The following is a 22,161-nucleotide window of genomic DNA, read 5'->3' on the forward strand; positions in this document are numbered from 1 at the left end:
ACTCGTAACTAGTGATGAGTGGACACTACCATGCTCGGGTGCTCAGTACTCGTAACTAGTGATGAGCGGGCACTACCATGCTCGGGTGCTCAGTACTCGTAACTAGTGATGAGTGAGCACTACCATGCTCAGGTGCTCAGTACTCGTAACTAGTGATGAGCGGGCACTACCATGCTCAGGTGCTCAGTACTCGTAACTAGTGATGAGTGAGCACTACCATGCTCGGGTGCTCAGTACTTGTAACTAGTGATGAGCGGGCACTACCATGCTCAGGTGCTCAGTACTCGTAACTAGTGATGTGTGAGCACTACCATGCTCAGGTGCTCAGTACTTGTAACTAGTGATGAGTGGACACTACCATGCTCGGGTGCTCAGTACTCGTAACTAGTGATGAGCGGGCACTACCATGCTCAGGTGCTCAGTACTTGTAACTAGTGATGAGTGGACACTACCATGCTCGGGTGCTCAGTACTCGTAACTAGTGATGAGCGGGCACTACCATGCTCAGGTGCTCAGTCCTCGTAACTAGTGATGAGAGGGCACTACCATGCTCGGGTGCTCAGTACTTGTAACTAGTGATGAGCGGGCACTACCATGCTCGGGTGCTCAGTACTTGTAACTAGTGATGAGCGGGCACTACCATGCTCGGGTGCTCAGTACTTGTAACTAGTGATGAGCGGGCACTACCATGCTCGGGTGCTCAGTACTCGTAACTAGTGATGAGTGAGCACTACCATGCTCGGGTGCTCAGTACTTGTAACTAGTGATGAGCGGGCACTACCATGCTCGGGTGCTCAGTACTCGTAACTAGTGATGAGCGGGCACTACCATGCTCAGGTGCTCAGTACTCGTAACTAGTGATGAGTGAGCACTACCATGCTCGGGTGCTCAGTACTTGTAACTAGTGATGAGCGGGCACTACCATGCTCGGGTGCTCAGTACTTGTAACTAGTGATGAGCGGGCACTACCATGCTCAGGTGCTCAGTACTCATAGCTAGTGATGAGCGGGCACTACCATGCTCGGGTGCTTAGTACTCGTAACTAGTGATGAGCGGGCACTACCATGCTCGGGTGCTCAGTACTCGTAACTAGTGATGAGTGAGCACTACCATGCTCAGGTGCTCAGTACTGGTAACTAGTGATGAGTGAGCACTACCATGCTCAGGTGCTCAGTACTGGTAACTAGTGATGAGTGAGCACTACCATGCTCGGGTGCTCAGTACTCGTAACTAGTGATGAGTGGACACTACCATGCTCAGGTGCTCAGTACTGGTAACTAGTGATGAGCGGGCACTACCATGCTCAGGTGCTCAGTACTCGTAACTAGTGATGAGTGAGCACTACCATGCTCAGGTGCTCAGTACTGGTAACTAGTGATGAGTGAGCACTACCATGCTCAGGTGCTCAGTACTGGTAACTAGTGATGAGTGAGCACTACCATGCTCAGGTGCTCAGTACTAGTAACTAGTGATGAGTGGGCACTACCATGCTCAGGTGCTCAGTACTCGTAACTAGTGATGAGTGGGCACTACCATGCTCAGGTGCTCAGTACTTGTAACTAGTGATGAGCGGGCACTACCATGCTCGGGTGCTCAGTACTCGTAACTAGTGATGAGCGGGCACTACCATGCTCAGGTGCTCAGTCCTCGTAACTAGTGATGAGCGGGCACTACCATGCTCAGGTGCTCAGTACTGGTAACTAGTGATGAGTGAGCACTACCATGCTCAGGTGCTCAGTACTGGTAACTAGTGATGAGTGAGCACTACCATGCTCAGGTGCTCAGTACTAGTAACTAGTGATGAGTGGGCACTACCATGCTCAGGTGCTCAGTACTCGTAACTAGTGATGAGTGAGCACTACCATGCTCAGGTGCTCAGTACTTGTAACTAGTGATGAGCGGGCACTATCATGCTCAGGTGCTCTGTACTCGTAACTAGTGATGAGTGAGCACTACCATGCTCGGGTGCTCAGTACTCGTAACTAGTGATGAGTGAGCACTACCATGCTCGGGTGCTCAGTACTCGTAACTAGTGATGAGTGAGCACTACCATGCTCAGGTGCTCAGTACTCGTAACTAGTGATGAGCGGGCACTACCATGCTCGGGTGCTCAGTACTTGTAACTAGTGATGAGCGGGCACTACCATGCTCGGGTGCTCAGTACTCGTAACTAGTGATGAGCGGGCACTACCATGCTCAGGTGCTCAGTCCTCGTAACTAGTGATGAGCGGGCACTACCATGCTCAGGTGCTCAGTACTCGTAACTAGTGATGAGTGAGCACTACCATGCTCGGGTGCTCAGTACTTGTAACTAGTGATGAGTGGGCACTACCATGCTCGGGTGCTCAGTACTGGTAACTAGTGATGAGCGGGCACTACCATGCTCAGGTGCTCAGTACTTGTAACTAGTGATGAGCGGGCACTACCATGCTCGGGTGCTCAGTAATTGTAACTAGTGATGAGTGGGCACTACCATGCTCGGGTGCTCAGTACTCGTAACTAGTGATGAGCGGGCACTACCATGCTCGGGTGCTCGGTACTCGTAACTAGTGATGAGCGGGCACTACCATGCTCGGGTGCTCAGTACTGGTAACTAGTGATGAGTGAGCACTACCATGCTCGGGTGCTCAGTACTCGTAACTAGTGATGAGCGGGCACTACCATGCTCGGGTGCTCAGTACTTGTAACTAGTGATGAGCGGGCACTACCATGCTCGGGTGCTCAGTACTGGTAACTAGTGATGAGCGGGCACTACCATGCTCGGGTGCTCAGTACTGGTAACTAGTGATGAGCGGGCACTACCATGCTCGGGTGCTCAGTACTCGTAACTAGTGATGAGCGGGCACTACCATGATCGGGTGCTCAGTACTCGTAACTAGTGATGAGCGGGCACTACCATGCTCAGGTGCTCGGTACTCGTAACTAGTGATGAGCGGGCACTACCATGCTCGGGTGCTCAGTACTCGTAACTAGTGATGAGCGGGCACTACCATGCTCGGGTGCTCAGTACTCGTAACTAGTGATGAGTGGACACTACCATGCTCGGGTGCTCAGTACTCGTAACTAGTGATGAGCGGGCACTACCATGCTCGGGTGCTCAGTACTCGTAACTAGTGATGAGTGAGCACTACCATGCTCAGGTGCTCAGTACTCGTAACTAGTGATGAGCGGGCACTACCATGCTCAGGTGCTCAGTACTCGTAACTAGTGATGAGTGAGCACTACCATGCTCGGGTGCTCAGTACTTGTAACTAGTGATGAGCGGGCACTACCATGCTCAGGTGCTCAGTACTCGTAACTAGTGATGTGTGAGCACTACCATGCTCAGGTGCTCAGTACTTGTAACTAGTGATGAGTGGACACTACCATGCTCGGGTGCTCAGTACTCGTAACTAGTGATGAGCGGGCACTACCATGCTCAGGTGCTCAGTACTTGTAACTAGTGATGAGTGGACACTACCATGCTCGGGTGCTCAGTACTCGTAACTAGTGATGAGCAGGCACTACCATGCTCAGGTGCTCAGTCCTCGTAACTAGTGATGAGAGGGCACTACCATGCTCGGGTGCTCAGTACTTGTAACTAGTGATGAGCGGGCACTACCATGCTCGGGTGCTCAGTACTTGTAACTAGTGATGAGCGGGCACTACCATGCTCGGGTGCTCAGTACTTGTAACTAGTGATGAGCGGGCACTACCATGCTCAGGTGCTCAGTACTCATAGCTAGTGATGAGCGGGCACTACCATGCTCGGGTGCTCAGTACTCGTAACTAGTGATGAGCGGGCACTACCATGCTCGGGTGCTCAGTACTCGTAACTAGTGATGAGTGAGCACTACCATGCTCGGGTGCTCAGTACTCGTAACTAGTGATGAGTGAGCACTACCATGCTCAGGTGCTTAGTACTGGTAACTAGTGATGAGTGAGCACTACCATGCTCGGGTGCTCAGTACTCGTAACTAGTGATGAGTGGACACTACCATGCTCAGGTGCTCAGTACTGGTAACTAGTGATGAGCGGGCACTACCATGCTCAGGTGCTCAGTACTCGTAACTAGTGATGAGTGAGCACTACCATGCTCAGGTGCTCAGTACTGGTAACTAGTGATGAGTGAGCACTACCATGCTCAGGTGCTCAGTACTGGTAACTAGTGATGAGTGAGCACTACCATGCTCAGGTGCTCAGTACTAGTAACTAGTGATGAGTGGGCACTACCATGCTCAGGTGCTCAGTACTCGTAACTAGTGATGAGTGAGCACTACCATGCTCAGGTGCTCAGTACTTGTAACTAGTGATGAGCGGGCACTATCATGCTCAGGTGCTCTGTACTCGTAACTAGTGATGAGTGAGCACTACCATGCTCGGGTGCTCAGTACTCGTAACTAGTGATGAGTGAGCACTACCATGCTCAGGTGCTCAGTACTCGTAACTAGTGATGAGCGGGCACTACCATGCTCGGGTGCTCAGTACTTGTAACTAGTGATGAGCGGGCACTACCATGCTCGGGTGCTCAGTACTCGTAACTAGTGATGAGCGGGCACTACCATGCTCGGGTGCTCAGTACTGGTAACTAGTGATGAGCGGGCACTACCATGCTCAGGTGCTCAGTCCTCGTAACTAGTGATGAGCGGGCACTACCATGCTCAGGTGCTCAGTACTCGTAACTAGTGATGAGTGAGCACTACCATGCTCGGGTGCTCAGTACTTGTAACTAGTGATGAGTGGGCACTACCATGCTCGGGTGCTCAGTACTGGTAACTAGTGATGAGCGGGCACTACCATGCTCAGGTGCTCAGTACTTGTAACTAGTGATGAGCAGGCACTACCATGCTCGGGTGCTCTGTACTCGTAACTAGTGATGAGTGGGCACTACCATGCTCGGGTGCTCAGTAATTGTAACTAGTGATGAGTGGGCACTACCATGCTCGGGTGCTCAGTACTCGTAACTAGTGATGAGCGGGCACTACCATGCTCGGGTGCTCGGTACTCGTAACTAGTGATGAGCGGGCACTACCATGCTCGGGTGCTCAGTACTGGTAACTAGTGATGAGTGAGCACTACCATGCTCGGGTGCTCAGTACTCGTAACTAGTGATGAGCGGGCACTACCATGCTCGGGTGCTCAGTACTTGTAACTAGTGATGAGCGGGCACTACCATGCTCGGGTGCTCAGTACTGGTAACTAGTGATGAGCGGGCACTACCATGCTCGGGTGCTCAGTACTGGTAACTAGTGATGAGCGGGCACTACCATGCTCGGGTGCTCAGTACTCGTAACTAGTGATGAGCGGGCACTACCATGATCGGGTGCTCAGTACTCGTAACTAGTGATGAGCGGGCACTACCATGCTCAGGTGCTCGGTACTCGTAACTAGTGATGAGCGGGCACTACCATGCTCGGGTGCTCAGTACTGGTAACTAGTGATAAGCGGGCAATACCATGCTCGGGTGCTCAGTACTCGTAACTAGTGATGAGCGGGCACTACCATGCTCAGGTGCTCTGTACTCGTAACTAGTGATGAGCGGGCACTACCATGCTCGGGGGCTCGGTATTCGTAACTAGTGATGAGCGGGCACTACCATGCTCGGGTGCTCAGTACTCGTAACTAGTGATGAGCGGGCACTACCATGATCGGGTACTCGTAATGAGTAGTTGGATGCTTGGATGGGCATGAATCGAGTACCTGAGTATAATGGAAGTCAATGGGAGACTCGAGCATTTTTATGGGCAATCTTCCAGACTAATCCTCCATTTCCCTATTGACATCTATTATACGCTGTAGAAGATTCCCGAGCACCCGAGATTGTACTGTTCACCCATCACTACGCATTACACTTGCCGAGCACCCAGCAGTTCGCTCATCTTCACTGATAACACCCTATATACAGCAGATGAAGCAGGATCAATCAGTCACAGTAGGTGATGTCACAGCTCACCTCCTCCTCTTGTAAAATGATAACACTCTATATACAGCAGATAACGCGGGATCAATCAGTCACAGTAGGTGATGTCACAGCTCACCTCCTCCTCCTGTACAATGATAACACTCTGATCCTGTATTATCTGCTGTATATAGAGTGTTATCATTGTACAGGAGGAGGTGGTGAGCTGTGACATCACCTACTGTGACTGATTGATCCTGTATTATCTGCTGTATATAATCAGTCACAGTAGGTGATGTCACAGCTCACCACCTCCTCCTGTACAATGATAACACTCTATAAACAGCAGATGACGCAGGATCAATCAGTCACAGTAGGTGATGTCACAGCTCACCTCCTCCTCCTGTGCAATGATAACACTCTATATACAGCAGATAATACAGGATCAATCAGGCACAGTAGGTGATGTCACAGCTCACATCCTCCTCCTGTACAATGATAACACTCTATATACAGCAGATAATACAGGATTAATCACAGTAGGTGATGTCACAGCTCACCTCCTCCTCCTGTACAATGATAACACTCTATATACAGCAGATAATACAGGATCAATCAGGCACAGTAGGTGATGTCACAGCTCACCTCCTCCTCCTGTACAATGATAACACTCTATATACAGCAGATAATACAGGATTAATCAGTCACAGTAGGTGATGTCACAGCTCACCTCCTCCTCCCAGATCTGTGCATTCCCAGAAAGCAGTCCACGTGGCTGCAGAAAGCACAGGCAGATTTCAGGGGGTACATTCAAGATAAAAACTTGCTTGAAACAATAAGTCCTTTTCTGATTGCATATTCCCGGTAACTCAGTGCGGCCCGCGGCTAATCTCGGTTGCCAAGCAGAACACCTACAAAACAAAAAAGGGCAAGTTCAGTCAAAACACCTAATCCCACTCTTGCTTTGTTCATTTTCCTGTGGTTTTCTATACATGGGTTTCAAACATTCTCGAAATGACTTGTGCCCACATAGCGGAAATACTTGCACTTCATCTAGGAGGAATAAATGTCCTTAAAAGGGACCTGCCACCTTGTACATGGTGACGTCTGATCTCCAGACAAGATGCCATAGAGCGTGAGGAGCCAAACAGGAAAGGATCAGTATAACCTGCAATTTGTTCTTTAAGATCAAAGTCATTCTGGCCATGGTAGTCCAGTGGGCGGTCCTAGCAGCGACTGACAACTGTGTCTGTCTGCACACACTTACATAGGAAAGGTTGTCAATCACTGATTAGAACTTCTCCTAGTATACAAAGCCAGGGATGAGCCACAATTTTAGGAAATACAATGCTACATAGATTGAATTTTTGAGATCTGATCTGGCTGTTAGGCAACTGGCTGCAGCAGAAGCCTCCCCCTCAACCCGAGAAAAGACAATTATTGCTGCAGCAGAAGCCTCCCCCACAACCCGAGAGAAGACAATTATAGCTGCAGCAGAAGCCTCCCCCTCAACCTGAGAGAAGACAATTATTGCTGTAGCAGAAGCCTCCCCATCAACCCGAGAGAAGACAATTATAGCTGCAGCAGAAGCCTCCCCCTCAACCCGAGAGAAGACAATTATTGCTGCAGCAGAAGCCTCCCCCTCAACCCGAGAGAAGACAATTATTGCTGCAGCAGAAGCCTCCCCCTCAACCCGAGAGAAGACAATTATTGCTGCAGCAGAAGCCTCCCCCTCAACACGAGAGAAGACAATTATTGCTGCAGCAGAAGCCTCAACCCAAGAGAAGACAATTATTGCTGCAGCAGAAGCCTCCCCCTCAACCCGAGAAAAGACAATTATTGCTGCAGCAGAAGCCTCCCCCTCAACCCGAGAAAAGACAATTATTGCTGCAGCAGAAGCCTCCCCCTCAACACGAGAGAAGACAATTATTGCTGCAGCAGAAGCCTCCCCCTCAACCCGAGAGAAGACAATTATTGCTGCAGCAGAAGCCTCCCCCTCAACCCGAGAGAAGACAATTATTGCTGCAGCAGAAGCCTCCCCCTCAACCCGAGAAAAGACAATTAATGCTGCAGCAGAAGCCTCCCCCTCAACCCGAGAGAAGACAATTATTGCTGCAGCAGAAGCCTCCCCCTCAACCCGAGAGAAGACAATTATTGCTGCAGCAGAAGCCTCCCCCTCAACCCGAGAGAAGACAATTATTGCTGCAGCAGAAGCCTCCCTTTCAACACGAGAGAAGACAATTATTGCTGCAGCAGAAGCCTCCCCCTCAACCCGAGAGAAGACAATTATTGCTGCAGCAGAAGCCTCCCCCTCAACCCGAGAAAAGACAATTATTGCTGCAGCAGAAGCCTCCCCCTCAACTCGAGAGAAGACAATTATTGCTGCAGCAGAAGCCTCCCCCTCAACCCGAGAGAAGACAATTATTGCTGCAGCAGAAGCCTCCCCCTCAACCCGAGAGAAGACAATTATTGCTGCAGCAGAAGCCTCCCCCTCAACACGAGAGAAGACATTTATTGCTAAGTTTTGGATCAGCTATTGATAGGACTAGAAAAACACGCCAAACTTTCTCCAGAAATAGCGCCACATTTGTCTATGGGCTGTCCCTGGTATTGTGACTTAGTCCAATTTACCTTGACAATGGCGTAATCAGGGGACAGGACAGAACAAAGTCCCCATGAACACAGAGGTCTATGTTCCCCATTGTGCCTCCATCTCCCTTCCTTATAGACTTTTATATGGATGTATAGTTTTATGGTTTCCATGACAATCTAGAAGAGGCACTGCCATAGCTATAGGTTGTGGAGGTAGCAGTCCCACCCAGGATGATCTGCCTATGAGACCCCTCTGCCATAAGTAATCACCAGCATTATAAATACAACATGGCAGGTAGAGGCCTAGCTACTGATTTTACATTGAGGCCTAGCAGCCTCAAGTTACGTCTCATTGCCCATGGCAACCAATCAGAGTACGGCTTCCATTTCTGAAACTGCTCTGTGAAAATGAAAGCTGCGCTGCGATTGGTTGCTATGGGCAGCGCACATTGATATCCTTAGCGACAGTGCTGACAAATCTGGGGCCTATGGAGTTTTCTTATAATATAGCCATGTACTCTTAGGACTATCTGCCTATGAGACCCCTCTGCCATAAGTAAACACCAGCATTATAAATACAACATGGCAGGCAGAGGCCTAGCTACTGATTTTACATTGAGGCCTAGCAGCCTCAAGTTACGTCTCATTGCCCATAGCAACCAATCAGAATGCGGCTTCCATTTCTGAAACTGCTCTGTGAAAATGAAAGCTGTGCTGTGATTGGTTGCTATAGGCTGCACACACTGATATTCTTAGCAACAGTGCTGATAAATCTGAGGCCTATGGAGCTGCCATGTTCCCTCATACTGTATATTGATAATGTTTCATGCCACTACATCACTTCATTAGTAGGAAAATAAATAATGAGATTTTTGAATTGTTTTCGCCTTTTTACAAATATCCATCCCAGGATAATAAATGACGTCCCACAGAAGAAGGACTTCTCAACTGGTCTACTGGCCTAGTTATGGGACAACATATACAAACATGGCGGGGAAAGGCCCGAAACGTTATAATCTACAAATACATCATGATTTGGCGCCTGTTATTTAATGGTGGGCCTCAATTTATTCTTACAGCCCAGAGAATGGGTTTCAGGAGCGTTTCAAAAGTTTTCACTCCCCCAAATCTCTCATTTTTGGCACCAGAATTTTTAGCAGTAGAGACAAGTGAATTGATTTGTATAAAGAATTAAATTTGTCATGAAATTTCCAGATTTCGGGGAAATTTTTGAGATAAGAATCGCATAAATAGCTGCACGTATTAAGCCATCAATTTTATTTATTTATTTTTTTTAATTCAGCATTAATCTTATGGGTGAACTAGTCTGATTTTTTTTTAGTTCCCCACACTGCGACACCAAATATTTTTTTCCCTATTTTTAAAATTTCGCTCCAATAGCAGCAGTTACACTTGATGCCGTCTGTACGACGCAGCTGGCACCGGCTCTGTTTGGAGCAGACTCAGCCCCTGTGCCAGCGCCATATATGGCTGCTTTCACACATCCGTTTTTTCCTGTGCGGCACAATCCGGCGCTTTGCAGAAAAAACGCAACCGGTTTTTTTTTGCTGCCGTTTGCGTTTTTTTTTGCATAGACTTACATTAGTGCCGTATTGTGCCGCATGGGCTTGCGTTCCATCCGGTTTTTGCTGCATGTGGCAGATTTAGCCGATGCGGCGGCCGGAACGTTGCCTGACACGTTTTTTTGTCCGGCAAAAAAACCCGCATCGCGCCGCCGCATCTAGCCAATGCGGCGCAATTTGCAATGCATGCCTATGGACGCCGCATGCGTTTTCTTTCCACTGCGCATGCTCAGTAGCCTGCCGCAAGTGGCAAAAACCGGACGGGCCGCATGTTAAAAACTTATGCAAAGGATGCGGTTTTGTCGCCGCATCCGTTGCATAGGTTTTAGAGCCGGATTGGCCGGCTCTGCTAAAACCAGAGGTGTGAAAGCAGCCTAAGCCGTGCTGTCAAAAGGTTAAAATATTTTATTTATAGTGCAAGGTAAATGCCATGAAAACTAAAAAAATGCCAGAAATGCTGTTACCTCACCTCCTAAAGAAAAATTAAATCAAAAATCATCAAAAAGCCATATTTACGAGGGGCTGCTGATAAGTTTTTGGCTTTGTGATCTTTTTTTATTTCTATGTAAACGAATGTTACATCACATGAAAGCCTTATGTGTCTAATATATGTTTTCAAAATTTTGTGTTTGTTGCTTATGGCAACAGTGTTCTACGCACGCGGGAAAGCAAAATGGCAGAGTCTAATGTGATATTCACAGCAACTGAGAGCAGAGGAGTGATAAAATTCTTGTTTCTGCAAGGAAAGTCCGTGAAGGATATTCATGGTGATATGTCGCAGGCATTGGGGGATCAATTCCCTTCATACTCCACTGTTAAGAACTGGATTGCCAAATTTAAAACGGGCCACTTCAGCCCCAATGATGAGGAACGTCCTGGACGCCCGAGAGTGGTTGTTGTTCCGGAGATCGTTGATGCTGTGCACAACCTCATACTGGAGAATCCACGAATTTCAGCTAAAGCAATAGCAGACATCATTGGGATTTCCTGTGAACGTGTTTGTGCCATTATCCATGAACATTGGACATGAGGAAGCGATCTGCAAAGTGGTCCCCAAATGTCTGACAACAGATCAGAGAAGCAGCGAGTGAAAACTTCCCGGTCCATTTGTCAGCATTTCTGGACTGATAAGATCTTCCTGGATCGACTGGTCACTATGGGTGAGACCTTGATTTATTTGCATGACCCTGAAAACAAGGAGCAGTCAAGAGTGGAGGCACAGTGGATCTCCTCTTCCAAAAAAGTTCAGGGTGCAAAAATCAGCCACTAAGGTGATGGTGTCTGTGTTCTGGGATAAGAATGGTGTGCTGCTAGTGAACTACCTTCAAAAGGGTTCCACCATCAATGCAAGGTATGACATTGAACTTTTGGACCAATTGAAGGCAGCTCTGAAGGCCAAAAGGTGCGGCAAACTGTCCAAAGCAATCCTGCCCCCGCTCACACTGCACTAGCAACCACGGCAAAACTGGCAGGGCTGGGCTTCCAGCTGGTTGACCACCCCCTTTATTCACCAGATCTAGCTCCCTCCGACTATCATCTGTTTCCAAACCTGAAGAAACACCTGGAAGGTACCAAATTTCCCACCATTTCTGATGCCATGGCTGCTACGGATGCTTGGTTTAAGGCACAACAGAAATCCTTCTTTATGCTAGGCTTACAGAACTTGGAATACCGATGTAAGAAGTGTGTTGTCATCAGTGGAATAAACGTAAAGTTTCATCATCCTATCCTGTTCATTAGGTTCATGCATATTCACTGCACCATGGACCCGGAAGCGACAACAGCGTCGGAGACAGCAGCCCCAGGGACAGATGAGTATAGAAGTTCCTGCTGTCCGTGTGCTATCCGGATCTCACACGGATAGGACACAGACAGCACACGCTGAACATTCACGGCCTCACACACATACATACGCACCTACACCGCGGACCATGGAAAAACGTGCGGTTCGCATAAACACAAAACCTAGGCGGCTATCAGAAAAATTACATTTTTTTCCCCCCTTCACCCCATAAAGAATATTTTTGTCTTTTTTTCAGTACAATATATGAAAAATTAAAGGGGGGAATTAACAACTGCAACTCACCCCACAAAAAGCCAGACTCATGGTTATATCAGCCGTGAAGGTGAAAAAAATCAGGGTTTTTGGAAAAAAAAAATGTGGCAGGAAGGGGTTAAAATATGAAACCTCAATCAAAAAGAGGGGATTGGGGTTTTTTTTTTAGCTCCGCGGAGCGCGGGTAAAGGTGAAATATCCATGCAATTATATGGGGATCTGTAGACACAGACACATGTGTGTGATTGATATTATGACATAATTCAGGATTCCGGCCCCCCAATCCGGGATCGCAGTGCAGCCCCCTCCCTTTAAGGACGCTCCAGCTGTGCCTTTCTTATACACGAGGCACAAAAATCCCAAAATCAGCATTAATAAATAAACGACTGTCACCGCGAGTCTCCGCTCACAGTCTGTGATGAAACCATTAGATCAGATTGTGGAAAGCTCATGTGATGGCTGCCAACATTAACCCTATATCCAGATCTGCAGAAAACCCACTAATGGGACCCTTATTGCACCCCAACTTTTGTAAAAAGCATCCAGTCTTTTCTCCATGGTGTCCTTCAAGTGCCCTATTTTGTTACAATGTATCGGTGCAGTTGGGATCTATCAGGCAGGTTCCTTATTATGAAGGATTGTCTATTGTCTGGGCTTCTCTATTGCTTTCCACTGCCTGTTGTCAAGTGTAATCCATCATTAGCAGCAGAGAAGTAGAGACGGATTATAGATAATGGGGTGGGACAGATAATCCGCATGTAGGCGAGTTTTCAGTTCAGAACAGGCAAGTTCTGCAGCAAGTGCAGGTGCTATGTATCCTGGAAAAGGAATTTCCTGCACCTATAGTGCTGGCAGCATTCAGATAAAGAGAAATCACTCACTCCAGAAGAAATAGGTGGCAAGTTGCAAAGCATGAGTGTGACGCCCTGGCCTATCAGGCCATCACAGGGTATTGTGCAATCTGCCCTTCTGCACAGTATCCACTCCTCCTTGGTTACGGATCCCTGTTCTTTGGTGTTGCTAAGATCAGAGCCAGTCAAAACCCTAGGAACACTTTACACCACACCCACCAGACACACTATTGGGGGTCCTGAAGGGAATAGGGCCGCCCATTTTGAGGGGTTGGTAGAGGAAAGTGACAAGGTGAAAAGGAGTGTTGCGTTGGAGGTGAAGGAGAGAAGAGGTTAGGAGCAGGGCTCCTCGAGTCTACTAGGTGGCAGACGTTGGTCTTGGCCTGGTAGGAGCTGGAACCCCGGTCGTAGGGGATCGTGACAAGGGGCACGGACTGCCGAAGAGGGCGGCCGGCGGCCTTCAGCCATCTTCGGGCAGGGGCCAGGGCACGACGGGGTACGTGGACCCAAGGCCAGCAAGTAGCTTCACGCGTCCTGTTAATTTACCTGACGGGGGTGAAGTTTTCAAGATTCATCCCTCAACTGCTCCAAAATCGGGGTACTAGCGCAACGAAGGGATAGGACTTTTCCTAAAACACAGTCCATCAAATCCCACGCGTGAACCCTGAGAGCAAGCTCGCCCCGTTAGCCATACGGGTGAGCGGGACCCGATTAGTTCCACACTATTGGGTCCAAACAGTGAAAAGGTGCCACGGAAAAGGCCACAGGCTAACAAGCAACACCAAGGGCACGGATCCAGGCGTGCTCCCTCCCTGCTGCAGCGGTGCTCAGAATTCTGGTTTACAAGCTGTCGGTGTCAGTATTCTTGGACTGAGTGAGTACACAGAAAACTTCCTTTTCCCAACGGCACCCCTTCACTCCCATCACCGGGCCCCGGGGCCAACCCCCTACCCACGGAGGGGTCACACACCTTGCTGCCATATCACCGCCACCGGGCTCCCCAACAGCAGCGGTGGTACTCCGAATTACCACGCACCGTGGGTGGCGTCACAAACTTCTAACTTCCCTGTACATACTCCCCTTTCTAAATTTGAGTGTCCGCACGAACCCCCGGGTCTGGAGACCCCTCGAGCCACCGCGGTTCCGGATCCAAGCGGCTCGGCTGCTGGCACGGGGGCGGTACATGAGGATATTTCCTTAACATATTGGATTGGTAGGACTTTCCAGCACCTATAGTGCTATCAACAATAACCCTGTATCCAGATTTCCAGAAGACCCATAAAACCCTTAATTCTACCCCAAATTTACTAAAAAGCATCCAGTCTTTACTCCATGCTGCCCTTGAAGTCCCCTGTTTTGTTACAGTGTATCGGTGCAGTTGGAATCTGTCAGGCAGGTTTATCCAGGATTCTCTAGGCTGGATACATTGCTGCTGAGGGATTAGGCCTGCGCCATCTCTAGGCTTCCGGGGGCAGCAGATATTGAAAATAGCAAAGGATTAAAACCCAAACTTTATTAACAAGTTACAGACCTTTCGGATACAGTCACTAGAAATATCACCTTGTGTCCATGAGACAGGACCAAGGAAATACAGAGAAGACGCTGCAATATCAGGGATTCCGCCACTGTCATCAGCACAAAGCACAGATAAAAGACTTAATGTTATCTGGAAGCCTGAAAAGATGACTCAATTATCCCATCCATTTACTGCAACATCATGTACCGAGGAAGCCACAGCCGAGACCCAGGAACAGCCAAAATCACACAGAGGGGATATCCCACACCACACAAAGAATAGCAGTAATGAGATAAGAGGTGCGGGGTTATATTATTATACATAAATCATAAACACTTCACATAATCAATACTGCCCCTATGTACAAGAATATAACTACTATAATACTGCCCCCTATGTACAAGAATATAACTACTATAATACTGCCCCTATGTACAAGAATAATAACTACTATAATACTGCCCCTATGTACAAGAATATAACTACTATAATACTGCCCCCTATGTACAAGAATATAACTACTATAATACTGCCCCCTATGTACAAGAATATAACTACTATAATACTGCCCCTATGTACAAGAATATAACTACTATAATACTGCCCCTATGTACAAGAATATAACTACTATAATACTGCTCCCTATATACAAGAATATAACTACTATAATACTGCCCCTATGTACAAGAATATAACTACTATAATACTGCCCATATGTACAAGAATATAACTACTATAATACTGCCCCTATGTACAAGAATATAACTACTATAATACTGCTCCTATGTACAAGAATATAACTACTATAATACTGCCCCTATGTACAGGAATATAAGTACTATAATACTGCCCCTATGTACAAGAATATAACTACTATAATACTGCTCCTATGTACAAGAATATAACTACTATAATACTGCCCCTATGTACAAGAATATAACTACTATAATACTGCCCCCTATGTACAAGAATATAACTACTATAATACTGCCCCCTATATACAAGAATATAACTACTATAATACTGCCCCTATGTACAAGAATATAACTACTATAATACTGCCCCTATGTACAAGAATATAACTACTATAATACTGCCCCCTATATACAAGAATATAACTACTATAATACTGCTCCTATATACAAGAATATAACTACTATAATACTGCCCCTATGTACAAGAATATAACTACTATAACACTGCCCCTATATACAAGAATATAACTACTATAATACTGCCCCTATGTACAAGAATATAACTACTATAATACTGCCCCTATGTACAAGAATATAACTACTATAATACTGCCCCTATGTACAGGAATATAACTACTATAATACTGCCCCTATATACAAGAATATAACTACTATAATACTGCTCCTATATACAACAATATAACTACTATAATACTGCCCCTATGTACAGGAATATAACTACTATAATACTGCCCCTATATACAAGAATATAACTACTATAATACTGCTCCTATATACAACAATATAACTACTATAATACTGCCCCTATGTACAAGAATATAACTACTATAATACTGCCTCTATGTACAGGAATATAACTACTATAATACTGCCCCTATATACAAGAATATAACTACTATAATACTGCTCCTATATACAACAATATAACTACTATAATACTGCCCCCTATGTACAAGAATATAACTACTATAATACTGCCCCTATATACAACAATATAACTACTATAATACTGCCCCTATGTACAGGAATATAACTATTATAATACTGCCCTCTATGTACAAGAATATAACTACTATAATACTGCTCTCTATGTACAAGAATCTAACTTCTATAATACTGCCCCTATGTACAAGAATATAACTACTATAATACTGCCCCCTATGTACAAGAATATAACTACTATAATACTTCTATGTACAAGAATATAACTACTATAATACTGCCCCTATGTACAAGAATATAGCTGCTATAATACTGCCCCCTATAGACATGTTGGGCACTGTATTTCTGGCTGCGGTGCTCAGTTGGATGTATACTGACTGTGACTGTATTTCTGCACTGGAGGAATTTGTGAATCTCAGTGGTTTAATCTGCGCAGTTAACTCTTTCCCTCCTGGATCAGGTTTGGCCATAAATCACACAGCAATGTGAGTCACCACTGAGTCTCGCTGATGTCTCACTGTGTAATTAAGCAGAGATGCCGCATGGAGCAGTGAGATGTCGCTCGGCTTCTTCTGCATTTGTCATTCTTCCCCATGAATATGTAATTATGATAATCTGTTTACATAAGAAGAAAAAATAACATCACAATAATGGAACATTTGTATCCCCCGTCATAGGAGAGACCCCTTAATAAAGGCAGATAAAATGGAAGCAAAACGCCTGTCAACCCCAGAAGCGGAGATGAAAGGTGAGATTGAGCCGTAAAAATTGGGGGTGATAGGAGGTGTCAGGTAGGAAATGAGGGGGGGGGGGCCGCAGCATATGATGTGACAGGTGGAGAAATGGAGGAGGCATGAGAGAGAATACTGAGTAAATCATGAAAATACTAAATATATTGTCGCTGAAGAACCTCAGAAATGAGGCCTAGGTCGCTCTGTGCGCAGATTAGCAGGAGGTGTGCTGTGCCACATTGTATCCAGAGGCAACACTTATAGGGGTCGATGATCTCTCAGACACTAATTTGATAGTCGGACAAATAGACAGTCTGCAAATCACTTTTATTTATAAGCGATGTTGTCGTACTCCACAAGTGATGGCCGCTGGGTTTCTCTATTGCTTTCCACTGCCTGTTGTCAAGTGTAATCCATCATTAGCAGCAGAGAAGTAGAGACAGGTTATAGGAAATGGGGTGGGACAGATAAACCGCATGAAGGCGAGTATTCAGTTCAGAACAGGCAAGTTCTGCAACAATTGCAGGTGCTATGCGTCCTAGAAAAGGAGTTCCCAGCACCTATAGTGCTGGCAGCATTCAGATGAAGAGAAGTCACTCACTCCAGAAGAAATAGGTGGCAAGTTGCAAAGCATGAAAATGTTTCCCTAACATATTGGCTTGGTGGGCATTTCCAGCACCTATAATGCTGGCAGAATTCAGATGAAGAGAAATCACTCAATCAAAAAGAAATAGGTGCCAAGTTGCAAAGCATGAGGATATTTCCTTAACATATTGGATTGGTGGGCATTTCCAGCACCTATAATGCTGGCAGAATTCATATGAAGAGAAATTACTCAATCAAAAAGAAATAGGTGCCAAGTTGCAAAGCATGAGGATATTTCCTTAACATATTGGATTGGTGGGCATTTCCAGAACCTATAGTGCTGGCAGTATTCATCTGAAGAGAACTCACTCACTCAAAAAGAAGTAGGTGGTAAGTTGCAAAGCATACGGATGTTTCCTTAACATATTGGATTAGTAGGACTTTCCAGCACGTATAGTGCTGGCGGAATTCAGATGAAGAGAAGTTACTCACGGTATAAAAACTGGTAGCAAGTTGCAGAGCATGAGGATATTTCCTTAACATATTGGATTGGTGGGCATTTCCAGCACCTATAATGCTGGGAGAAATCAGATGAAGATAAATCACTCATTTCAACAGAAATAGATGCCAAGTTGAAAAGCATGAGGATATTTCCTTAATATATTGGATTCGTAGGAATTTCCAGCACCTATAGTGCTGGTAGAAATCAGAAGAGAAATTACTCACTCCAACAGAAATAGGTGGCAAGTTGTAAACATATGTCTAGTTCCTTAACATATTGGATTAGTAGGACTTTCCAGCACTTATAGTGCTGGCAGAATTCAGATGAAGAGAAGTTACTCTCCATAAAAACTGGTGCCAAGTTGCAAAGCATGAGGATATTTCCTCAACATATTGTATTGGTAGGTATTTCCAACACCTATAGTGCTGGCAGAATTCAGCTGAAGCAAAATCACTCACTCCAAAAGAAATAGGTTGCAAGCTGCAAAGCATGAGGATGTTTCCCTAACATATCGGATTCGTAGGAATTTCCAGTACCTATAGTGCTTGCAGAATTCAGATGTAAAGCAATCACTCACTCCAAAAAAACTGGTGGCAAGTTGGAAAGCATGAGGATGTTTCCTTAACATATTGGATTGGTAGGACTTTCCAGCACCTATAGTGCTGGCAGCATTCAGATGAAGAGAAGTTATTCGCTCCATAACAACTGGTGGCAATTTACAAATAATGAGGAAATTTCCTTAATATATTGGATTGGTAGGAATTTCCAGTACTTATAGTGCTGGCAGAAATCAGATGAAGAAAAATTACTCACTCCAACAGAAATAGGTGGAAAGTTGTAAACATATGTCTAGTTCCTTAACATATTGGATCGGTAGGACTTTCCAGCACCTATAGTGCTGGCAGAATTCAGATAAAGAGAAATACTCTAAAAAAAATGGTAGCAAGTTGCAAAGCATGAGGATATTTCCTTTACATATTGGACTGGTAGGAATTTCTAGCACCTATAGTGCTGGCAGAATTCAGATGAGAAATCACTCCAAAAAAAACTGATGGCAAGTTGGAAAGCATGAGGATATTTCCTGTACATATTGGACTGGTGGGAATTTCCAGCACCTATAGTGCTGGCAGTATTCATCTGAAGAGAAATCACTCTATAAAACCTGGCAGCAAGTTGCAAAGCATGAGGATATTTCCTTTACATATTCGACTGGTCCGAGCACCAAAAGCAGTTTTCATTGATTGTATGGGATGATGGGAGTAAGTCCAATTTTTCTACAGATTTTGGGATAAAGAATTGAGTTATTATTTAATATAGAAATTGTGAAGTGCTGAGTTTACATAAAAATATCATTTTTCCCAAAAGCAAGCCCCTGTTTACCTGATTGCGTCCCCCGCAGACTGATTAATGGGTGATTCTGTCTATACACGGGAGTGATGGAGTATACACCAGCAGCCAAACACTGTATTTACATTATTAACTGAATGTCACCATCACAGAAACACAGGAGGTTGTCAGGAGTCTCTGCAGGAAGAGGTTTCCACATTTTAAGGCATTTTTGAGCATTTTGGGTTAACAGAGTTCGAATAACAGGCATTAAACAGCAAACGACACAAGCGGGAGACCCCCTGTGTGATTCTGAGGACCCCAAAACTCATTTTCTGTAAATACAGTTCTGTACTGTAAAAGTGTGAAGCATCTGTAACGCTCGTCTCGACTCCAGGACCAGGCTCCGCTCCTTTCACCTAGAGCCACTGCCACTTGTGTTCCGCACCGCAGACTTGATCCAAGGTTCTTTAAAGGTCACATGGTCGCACATATGGCGCCTGAGTATTTAGCCAGAGTTGCCTTTAGTTGATGTTTCTCTTGAACTTTACCGTAAACGTTTAGTTTCAGCTGCAATCATCTGTATAAACTCCTGTGATTTCTGCAATTTAAATCCACAGATCTGCTGGTGAACCTATCATTTGCTGTAAGCATTACCAATTTTTATTTAGAAACTCCTGTGATTTTTGGAACCTGAATCTACTACTCCACAGACCTGCTGGTTACCTATCATTTGCTATAAGCATTACAAACTGTTATTTAGGGACTATTTACATGACATTATGTACATTACTATTTACATTCCACTGCAATTATCTCTGCAATCTTTTGAAGCCTGTGTTGTGTCCTGCTCTGCTTACTTGCTGTCTAGCATATCCTGTTATCCACTACTCCACAGACTAGCTGGTCAACTCATCATTTGCTGTAAGCATTACAAACTGTTATTTAGAAACTTAAATCTACTACTCCACAGACCTGCTGGTTACCTATCATTTGCTATAAGCTTTAATGCTGTAAGCATTACAAACTGTTAGAGACTATTCACACAACATTATATACATTACTATTTACATTCCACTGCAATTATCTATGCAATCTTTTGAAGCCTGTGGTGCGTCCTGATCTGCTTGCTTGCCATCCATCATATTTTGTTGTCTACTACTCAACAGACTAGCTGATCAACTCATCATTTGCTGTAAGCATAGCAAACTCTTATTTAGAAACTTGAATCTACTACTCCACAGACCTGCTGGTTACCTATCATTTGCTATAAGCATTGCAAATTATATAGAGACTATTTACATGACATTATGTACATGACTATTTACATTCCACTGCATTTATCTCTGCAATCTTTTGAAGCCTGCGGTGCGTCCTGCTCTGCTTGCTTGCTGTCCAGCATAACCTGTTGTCTACTACTCCACAGACTAGCTGGTCAACTCATTGTTTGCTATAAGCATTGCCAACTCTTATTTAGAAACTCCTGTGTTTGCTGCTCAGATCTGCTGGTGAACCCATCGTTTGCTGTAAGCATTACAAACTCTTATTTAGAAACTTGAATCTACTACTCCACAGACCTGCTGGTTACCTATCATTTGCTATAAGCGTTAATGCTATAAGCAATACAAACTGTTATTTAGAGACTATTCACACAACATTATGTACATTACTATTTACATTCCACTGCAATTATGTCTGCAATATTTTGAGGCTTGTGATGTGTCCTGCTCTCCTTTCTTGCTTGCTGTCGAGCATAACCTGTTGTCTACTACTCCACAGACTAGGTGGTCAACTCATCGTTTGCTGTAAGCATTACATACTGTTTTCTGTTGACTATTCACAATATTCTGCAATGTCTGAAATATTTTGTGGCCTGTGGTGTTTCGTGGCCTGCTTGCTTGCTTGCCGTCCAGCACAACCTATTGTCCACTACTCCACAGACTAGCTGGTCAACTCATAGTTGGCTGTAAGCAATACAAACTGTTGTTTATAAACTCCTTTGTTTGCTGCTCAGACCTGCTGGTTAACACATCACTTGCTGTAAGCATCACAAACTGTTTTCTGTTCACAATATGCTGCAATCATCTTTGAAATATTTTGTGCCCTGTGGTGTGTCTTGCTCCGTTTGCATGCTTGCTGTCCAGCATAACTTGTTGTATACTACTCCATACACTTGCTGGTTATCTATTATTTGCTATAAGCATTATTAACTGTTATCTAGACACTATTTACATTACATTATGTACATTACTATTTACACTCCACTGCAATTATTTCTGCAATCTTTTGAAGCCTGCGGTGTGTCCTGCCCTGCTTGCTTGCTGTCCAGCATAACCTGTTGTCTACTATTCCAAAGACTAGCTGGTCAACTCATCATTTGTTGTAAGCATTACAAACTGTGGTTTAGAAACTCCTGTGTTTGCTGGTCTGATCTGCTGGTTAACACATCATTTGCTGTAAGCATTACAAATTGTTTTCTGTTGACTCTTCACAATATGCTGCAATCATCTCTGAATATTTTGAGGCCTCCGGTTTGTCCTCCTCTGCTTGCTTGCTTGCTTGCCATCAAGCACAACCTATTGTCTACTACTCCACAGACTAGCTGGTCAACTCATCATTTGCAGTAAGCATTACAAACTGTTATTTAGAAACTCCTGCGTTTGCTGGTCAGACCTGCTGGTCAACACATCATTTGCTGTAAGCATTACGAACTGCTATATATTGACTATTCATAATATGCTGCTATTATCACTGCAATTATTTGAGGCCTCCGGTGTGTCCTGCTCTGCTTGCTTGCCATCCAGCATAACCTGTTGTCTACTACTTCACAGAGTAGCTGGTTAACTCATCGTTTGCTGTAAGCATTACAAACTGATATTTAGA

This window comes from Anomaloglossus baeobatrachus, chromosome 4 (assembly GCF_048569485.1).
Source record: "Anomaloglossus baeobatrachus isolate aAnoBae1 chromosome 4, aAnoBae1.hap1, whole genome shotgun sequence".
NCBI lineage: Eukaryota > Metazoa > Chordata > Amphibia > Anura > Aromobatidae > Anomaloglossus > Anomaloglossus baeobatrachus.